Source organism: Rhipicephalus sanguineus, chromosome 10 (genome assembly GCF_013339695.2).
Source record: "Rhipicephalus sanguineus isolate Rsan-2018 chromosome 10, BIME_Rsan_1.4, whole genome shotgun sequence".
Lineage (NCBI taxonomy): Eukaryota > Metazoa > Arthropoda > Arachnida > Ixodida > Ixodidae > Rhipicephalus > Rhipicephalus sanguineus.
Window position 1 is genome coordinate 47,554,462 of NC_051185.1, and position 8,260 is coordinate 47,562,721.

Consider the following 8,260-nt stretch of genomic DNA (forward strand, 5'->3'; position numbering starts at 1 on the left):
GATGATGATGAGTGGAGTAAACAGTCACGGCCACTCGATCGATAAATAAGAAAAAGGTGCGGCCTATTGCGTCGCGTTAAAATACACGGGCACAAGCGTGAACGTTCTGTTGACAGATGCGTCCGCGTTGGCGCTAGTAGACGTATAGCCACGGGCATTTAGAACAAAAAAGCGAAAAATTTGCAGTCGCTTAGCTCGGCTATACCAGGATATACATAGCCTTATCTAAGGCTCAGCTGATTATTCTTAGCTTTCTTGGTTGTCAAGCTACTCCGCTTTTCTGAGCGCCGCTTAGCAGCATTTGCTCTCTCCTTCTCCATGGCTATACCACACTGGCAAACGCCAGTCAGCCGGTCTGACAAATGGCTAACCTCCTTGTCCTTCCGTTTTTTTTCCTCCTCCTCCTCCTCCTCCTCCTCTCCGCTATATGTATACCCCACTGATAAGTCTGCGGATGCGCTCAGACGCAGACGCTAAGCGCGCGCCGGCACCACTGCGTCTGCCACGGCTATGACGTCACTCCACTAAAATGCGCCGACCGGCGAGGCACGTGCGGCGGCGGCGGCGGCTCCGGTGCGCCAGCTGTGCGCCGTGTGACGTCACTGCTCCTCGCGCATGCGCAGCACGGCTCTCAAACTGCCACGTGAAACTGCTCCGCCTCGGCCAGTGCAGCTAACGCTAAAAAATAGAGTTGTGGCGCGCGCGAGCCGTTGTATCGCCATATATGAGACGCCGAGGAGCCGCTGCATTTCATGGCGTCTTTGAACGACAATAAATGATGTCAACATCGGGTACTACAAATTTTCGAGTGACACTGAACGGCGTTGAAAGTCCTTATGATAAAACGAGATATCGTTGCTTCCGAAGAAAATAGTGCATCCAGGGGAGCGTTGCTGACATGATACTAAATAATATTCTCCAAGAGTTCGAGGCTCCTCAAGAAAACCCACAACTCAAAGACGCTCGTGCGTTCTTTAATCTACCTTGGTTCTTTAAACTACCTCTAAACTGCCGTCTTGTGGCGCCGCAGCGGTAGAGTGTACTCTAGCAGCGGCAAGAAGTTCAACCAGGCAGCTCCCGCTGTTTTCTGGGCACCTAACCGGTCGCACCTTTTCTTTTCTTTTTTATTGAGCGGCCCTGACACAGTACTCTATCTAAATCGTCAAACATTTTTTTTTTCCAACACAGAAAAAATTATTGGTAACCCGTTAGTTGTTTAGCTTTACTCGCAGTCATCCAGCATTTAGAAAGTGTTAGTAGCATAGCGTAACATAGTAAACTTGCTGTGTTACTTTGTCTGTAGCGTCATGCGATGGAATAATCTTTTTCTAAAGAGTCGCACATCTGCGGCTGCGTGCAAGGTTAGGGAAAGCTTACCGCTCCCCGTGGTGGAATATAAAGTACTGTACGTTGTTTTCATATGTTAAAAAAAAGAAACAATAATTACCCCCTACAGTGGGCAGTGGTATAATTTTAGGTACAACATACCGCTCTTCCACTGCAGAGCACCTAGTGCTCTATGTAGTCTCTTTTTTTTTCTAAACACTCAACTTGGACGTGTTTTCGGTACATGTCTCTTTCGGTAGCGTACATATAACTCTAGATCGTCAATCATTTTTCTAAATAAAATGGTTCCTATAGTTCCTATATATTCCTACAGCAGTAATCTAAACACGTTGTATGTGGTCCGCTATACCATATATAGTACAGCGCTGTGATAATAATAATTGTTGGGCTTTTACGTCCCAAAACAACGACATGATTATGACGGACGCCATTGTGGAGAGCTCCAGAAATTTTGACCATATGGTGTTCTTTAACGTGCACTTACATCTAAGTACACGGGCCTCAAGCATTTTCGCCTCCACCGAAAATGGGGCCGCCGCGGCCGGAATTCGATCCCGCGACCTTCGGGTTGGCAGTCGAGCACCATAAGCACTGGACCACCGTGGCAAGTGGGTAGAGCGCTATGGTCGACCACAACCTGAGGAAAAACATCCACGCACAATCTCCTCCGGAAGTTGTATAATATCGGTGTCACACGGTGACTTTCTGATCGCGATCGGGACCGATCCGGATAAGATTTCTCGATCGCGATTGGCTCCTTCACGCAAGCTGCAAAAAGGAGCCAATCACTGTTTAAACTTTGGATCCCAATCGGGCTTACTCGCGAGTAGCAAAGCACCGTGTGACACAGGTATTAATGATGCATATAGCGTAGAGTTTTAATTGTAGGCTGCGGGCTTCCTCAAAACGTTGTTTTCGGACGGTATCAGCATGAACATTGACTTCGCCTTATTTCTCTAGCGTTCCTCGGCGTCTGGAACTGCTCCACAGAAGGCGCGTCCCGCGACGCGCGGAACGCAAGCTTGGCAATAAATTTTCGCGCTCTAAATTTTACTGACACATACAATCCCCCATTTCGGCTTTTCATCTTGTACCGGAGAGGGTTTTTATTCCGCTACGACGAAATTCAGCGAAGCCTTCATAGAAAGTCTTCTCCTTTTAGCCGCGCAACGCACGCTCGGCAATAAATTTTCGCGCTCTAAATTTTACTGACACATACAATCCCCCATTTCGGCTTTTCATCTTGTACCGGAGAGGGTTTTTATTCCGCTACCACGAAATTCAGCGAAGCCTTCATAGAAAGTCTTCTCCTTTTACCCGCACAACGCAAGCTCGGCAATAAATTTTCGCGCTCTAAATTTTGCTGACGCGTATACAATCCCCCATTTCGGCTTTTCATCTTGTACTGGAGAGGGTTTTTACTCCGCTACGACGAAATTCAGCGAAGCCTTCATAGAAAGTCTTCTCCTTTTAGCCGCGCAACGCAAGCTCGGCAATAAATTTTCGCGCTCTAAATTTTACTGACACATACAATCCCCCATTTCGGCTTTTCATCTTGTACCGGAGAGGGTTTTTATTCCGCTACCACGAAATTCAGCGAAGCCTTCATAGAAAGTCTTCTCCTTTTACCCGCGCAACGCAAGCTCGGCAATAAATTTTCGCGCTCTAAATTTTGCTGACGCGTATACAATCCCCCATTTCGACTTTTCTTCTTGTACTGGAGAGGGTTTTTATTCCGCTACCACGAAATTCAGTGAAGCCTTCATAGAAAGTCTTCTCCTTTTAGCCGCGCAACGCAAGCTCGGCAATAAATTTTCGCGCTCTAAATTTTACTGACACATACAATCCCCCATTTCGGCTTTTCATTTTGTACCGGAGAGGGTTTTTATTCCGCTACCACGAAATTCAGCGAAGCCTTCATAGAAAGTCTTCTCCTTTTACCCGCGCAACGCAAGCTCGGCAATAAATTTTCGCGCTCTAAATTTTGCTGACACGTACAATCCCCCATTTCGGCTTTTCATCTTGTACTGGAGAGGGTTTTTATTCCGCTACCACGAAATTCAGCGAAGCCTTCATAGAAAGTCTTCTCCTTTTAGCCGCGCAACGCAAGCTCAGCAATAAATTTTCGCGCTCTAAATTTTGGTGACGCGTGCAATCCCCCATTTCGGCTTTTCATCTTGTACCGGAAAGGGTTTTTATTCCGCTACCACGAAATTCAGTGAAGCCTTCGTAGAAAGCCATCTCCTTTTAGCCGCGCAACGCAAGCTTGGCAGTAAATTTTCGCGCTCTAAATTTTGCTGACGCACACAATCCCCCATTTTCGCTTTTCATGTTGTACCGGATAGGGTTTTTATTCCGCTATATACCACCAAATTCAGTGAAGCCTTCATAGAAAGCCATCTCCTTTTAGCCGCGCAACGCAAGCTTGGCAGTAAATTTTCGCGCTCTAAATTTTGCTGACGCGCACAATTCCCCATTTTCGCTTTTCATGTTGTACCGGATAGGGTTTTTATTCCGCTATATACCACCAAATTCAGTGAAGCCTTCATAGAAAGCCATCTCCTTTTAGCCGCGCAACGCAAGCTTGGCAGTAAATTTTCGCGCTCTAAATTTTGCTGACACGTGCAATCCCCCATTTCGGCTTTTCATTTTGTACTAGAGAGGTTTCCTATTCCGCTACCAAGAAATTCAGCGAACCCTTCATAGAAAGTCTCCTTTTACCCGCGCAACGCAACCTCGGCAATAAATTTTCGCGCTCTAAATTTTGGTGACGCGTGCAATCTCCCATTTCGGCTTTTCATCGTGTACCGGAAAGGGTTTTTATTACGCTACCACGAAATTCAGCGAAGCCTTCATAGAAAGTCTTCTCCTTTTACATTTGTTTCGCATCGCGGGACAAGCGCATTCTTATGGTTGAGAATCTTGATGTGTATTGGCTCTCGGTATGCGTGGCTATGTAGCCCAGTGGTAAGACACTCGCGGAGAGCCAATAATTTTTTGGGGTGTTTATTATGTTCATATTTTTATAGCGATGACCGTCTTACGTGACAGAGGAACGAACGGACAGATTACTCGTTGAGTCGGTATCAGGGGCGTAGCCGGCGGTGGGGGTTCAATCGCCCCCGAAATTTTTCAATTTTGCATGTGTAAATCACGCCCACACACATACAAACGCCCGCACTTACATACATAAAGTATAACTTGAACCCCCCCCCCCCCCAAAAAAAAAAAACTTTTCTGGATACGCTACTGGAGGGTGGGAGCGCAGAAGCATTGCCTACACTGGTTCACGAATGTGCACCTTTGCTTACGCCTGAACGCGGCCGGAAATCGAGAGCGGTTTTTGGCAGGCTGTTTCAAACCGTTACAATATACCTACATAATATAGAAGTCGTGCTGCATTTCAAACGACCTTCGATTGCTGAACTGTACTTCCTTCTTTTTAAGCTTCAGTTGAACATCGCGCACAGATTCTTGCAACTGTTGTTCGAGCGTCTTAGATTAGTTTATTCTTTCCCACTGAAATGTTCGGTATGCCATTCCACTAATTCCATGTGACCTTACGGAATCCATGTAGGGTTCGTATACGTTCCACATACCGGGGGGGGGGGGGGCAAACTGGGCCCGTGCCCCCCCCCCCCCCCCGGAATTTTTTTTTTTGCCATGGCATACACAGCCACGGCCGGGCTAGACCGCACGCGCGCTTTTCTTACGGCCTTCTCACCCGCGCGAAAGCAATGGGAGAGTTTCTCAGTATGTTTCGCCGCCCGTCGGCGGTAGGGGCGCTGCGACCCTGACCGTGCATCTCCTGCGCCGCGCACTCGGCACAAGAGCGTTGCTCGATGTGAAACCGCGGAATGGGGGTTCTCGACGGAGAGGGCGGAGGGCAGGGACTCCGGAACCGGGGGGGCAGTGGGGGCCATCGCCCCCACAGGTTCAAAACCAGTGGGGGCATGCCCCCACACTCAAAGCTGCTCCTCTCCCTCGCCTTTTTCTCTCCTGGTACCAACCGTGTGGCTAGAGTAGCTAGAGACCCCTTTTGGCTAGCTAAAGTGTGCTCTCTTCCTTCAACAAACGAAACAAAATCTTCTGGAAGCCTGCGACTTCTGACACCCTATTTGTCGGTGATTTTTCTGCGTAAAGAGCACTGCCTGTTTTCGTCTGCTTCAACGTATCTTCTGTCCTGAAGTGGTTCTCGAGGAGGTAAAGGCCGGTACTCTGTTCTACAGCTCTTTCAGGACACGTCTAAGCGCCACGACTCCAGGATGCATTTCGTTCTCTCCCTTTTTCCTTGCTTCTAGCCAAGCCTATTAAAAGCAATCACATAAGAAGGTCGGTGTAAAGCATGTTCCCACGTGAGCACGATTTTACCATGAACCCATGCAGAAACCTTTTTCTGGGGGCTCTGACCTCCCTTTATCGCTGTTCTTTCGTGTGTTTGTATGCGCGTGCGTACAATACACATACAAAACGTAATAATTTTAGGGCGGTAGTAGTGGGGGCGGGGGAGGGTGTTGAACCCCCCTAAACCTCCTACAGGCTTCGCCACTGAAGTTGTCGCTTGAAATGTTCGTTTTCATCCTGTTTGGCCCATACCACCTTGGCTCCTCCACACATAATGACCGCAGTGAAAATCAGATAGGCAAAAGCGCGGCCCACGGCCTTGTTGCCGAATGGTTGCGATCACGAAGCTCTATACCATCTCATCATGCATTTCACCCTCCAAGAATACGGCGAGCTTTCATGGGCAGGCGCCGGGACGAATTGACAATTTAATTTGAAAAATAATGTAAGTATAAGCTTTTCTGCAAGGTTTCTTTCTTACTTTTTTTTCGAACCAGAAACTCGTTCAAACTTCACAGTATGCTTTTTTTCTGTCCTAGTGTATTCCCTCCTTCACATTTTTCTGTGTGTATCGGTACTTTCCCAATGACATGTTCCCCGATGAGCGTGCGTAGCATGGGGGATGACTATTAGGCATGACGTTCCCAAAGTAATTTTTGAAAAGACTTTGGAGGTGTGGGCGTCATCACTTAAAGTACGGTCCCACCTACTTGAAGGGGGAGGTGTCACGTGTGAACTCACCGTTGCTCACCAAATTAACATTTGCATTCCTAGTCTGCAGACAAAGTCACCTTCTCGGAAGTGCTTGCTGCAAATAAGTGCGCGGGACTTCGGTTCATTCCCTTTGTAAGCTTTATGAGCCATGCATCGTGATGTTCGTTATCCTTGAGGTAAAACCGTAAATGTGTAAGTGCACCCTGCTCCTTTGCATGCGAGGCGCTTGAATTGTGGCACACAGCACCAGAGCGCCGAAAGCATTGGTCACTCTTTCCAAGCTCTTGTTCTTTCTAGGTGCGAGTGCACATGGACTGGTTGTGAAGCGAGGCTGAGCGAAGTGAAGTGGGAAACTCAAAGAAAAAAGACGTCGTACGCAGAAAGAGCTACCGCGAGAGCAAGGGGTGGGCGGTGGGGGGGAGGGGGGGGTCATTTTAGACTCACTGACATGTAATCCTGCTTCTATGGCGAGACCTTCGCTGCGAGGTTCAAAGTCTGCAACCACATCCATCGCGGCAAACACCGCGGCCATGCAGCGGAATATTCGCTGAGAGAAATTAAGTGAGAGATCTTTGGTCTTTGCTTACAAATATCTCCACTAACAGGTCATCTTTGCACACCCGACAAGAACTGCACGCATTCTTGAATGCCCCTGTTCATTCCAGCTCAACTTCATATTTCTTGTTAGTGTACTGGTTGTACGTAAAGTCCCTAGATTTTTCCTTCTGACTTAAGTAGCGACAACTGCCTCCTTTCCCGGCCCTCTCTCACGCGCAGCTGGCGTGCGACGCCATTTTCTTCCTAACTTGGAAGATTTACAAAGCCATGCGTGTCTAAGTACATTAGCCACGCATCTTTCAGCGGACAATATGCTAACGCGACGTGCCTTTCTCCTCCCGTGAAACCCCTCTCGTTAGTGAATGGGGGATCGCGTTTCACCGGGTGCTGGAAAAGCGTTAGGAAGAACATGGCTACCGAAAACGACCGTTAGCCAATGAGATTCGTCGACGGCGCTTCAATGGTTGTCGGTACTTAAGAAAGAACAGGGAAAAATCTAGGGACTTTAGTTGTGCGTATCGGACGCCAAAGCGGGAAAGTTACACCAGAAAACATATATACGCACATGTTTTACCCATTACCTCTGGAGAGAAGGCGGATCAACAAGATCGACTTCACTGTCGGCTTCGATGGCGCGGTGAGCTACCACGATTCTTTCTTTTCTGCTAATACAGCTCAAGATTTCGCGTTTGATGCTTCACTCCAGGCCCGTAGCCAGGGGAGGGGAGGGGGGCACAGGGGGCCCGGGCCCCCCCCGAAATTTTGATGCCACATGGTGTTTTATCGAAAATAAACCGTGAAAATAAGCGTTTTTCTCAAATGTTTAAAGCTTTCAGCAATTGCCTCCCCCCCCCCTCCCCCGAAAAAAATTCCTGGCTACGGGCCTGCTTCACTCTAACGCGCCGTGCTGGCATGACATGGTATCAGCGTCATCTGGTCGATATAGACTCCGGATGAGGCTCAAAACACAGAAAATAGGCCGAGAGTGCTGGGAGCGCACTAGACAGGGAGTATTTATCTATTCTCCCGGCGGCCGATTCCCATGTAACACAAAACCTCTAAAAGACGTCTCGAAACGGCTACGGACGGCTATAAACGTCTTGGTTTACGAGAAGATCAAGAATAGACATTTTTGCAAAATAAAGCACTTGCCTCTCAAATATGCCTGCGTACTGTTTATTACCATTTTCAACAGCTACGACATAGCCAGAGTGTATTCTGCCAAAGAAGTCCATAACGTCTACTTTGAGACATTTTTAGACATTCTGCCCATGAAACACAAAACATCTATAAAACG